Genomic DNA, 882 nt, shown 5'->3' on the forward strand with positions numbered 1-882 from the left:
AACTCCTATACTCAAAGGTCTGAGCAATGAAGGCAAGCGTGCTAAACGCCTTCTTCCCCACCCTGTCTACCTGTGACGCAAACTTCAAAGAGCTACAGAGTTTGGTATTCTTGCATGGGTCCTGATGAGTGCAAGGGGAAACGTTTGCGTGTTTGCAATGATTGTGAGGTATTGTGATGAGATGGAGGGGGACTCTATCCCTGAGAGAGACAACAAGGGAAGGGATTGATTAGTGAGGCCACTTATGGAATACTGCGTTCAATTCCGGTCTCCCTGCCGTAGGAAGGACGTTGTGAAACTTAAAAGGGTTCAGAAAAGATTTACAAGGATGTTGCCAGGGTTGGAGGGTTTGAGATATAGGGAGAGGCTGAATAGCCTGGGGCTATTTTCCCTGGTGACCTTAATAGAGGTTTATAAAATCATGAGATCGTTTTCCCCAGGGTAGGGGAGTCCAAACCTAGACAGTGTATGTTTGAGGTGAGAGGAGAAAGATTTAAAGGGAACTAAGGGGCAACTTTTTCACACAGAGGGTGGTGCGTGTGTGGAATGAGCTGCCAGAGGAAGTGGTAGATGCATGTACAGTCACAATGTTTAAAAGATGTTTGGATAAAATCATGAAAAGGAAAGGTTTGGAGAGATACGGGCCAAACACAGGTAAGTGGGACTGGTTTAGTTTGGGGTTGTGATCAGTGTGGATGAGTTGGTTTGAAGGGTCTGTTTCTGTGCTGTGTGACTGGATGACCGTATCTATGCTCACAACAATGTATACTGCAGGAATGAGAGATAATTGGACACGGTCCGCTATGCCTCAGAAAGTGTCTCCGGTTGGCCACACCACGATGTGGGACATTCTGAGGAAGAGACCGGCGCCAGAGAAATCCA

The 882-nt window shown here is 46.8% G+C and overlaps 1 protein-coding gene across 1 annotated transcript in view; it reads left to right on the forward strand.

Moving 5' to 3' along the window:
* Positions 1-882, forward strand: part of LOC109925754 (ephrin type-B receptor 4-like) — a 190,249-nt gene that overhangs the window by 24,663 nt on the left and 164,704 nt on the right. The gene's annotated exons all lie outside the window — the stretch shown is intronic.

This window comes from Rhincodon typus, chromosome 45, assembly GCF_021869965.1.
Source record: "Rhincodon typus isolate 14 chromosome 45, sRhiTyp1.1, whole genome shotgun sequence".
Taxonomy (NCBI): Eukaryota; Metazoa; Chordata; class Chondrichthyes; order Orectolobiformes; family Rhincodontidae; genus Rhincodon; species Rhincodon typus.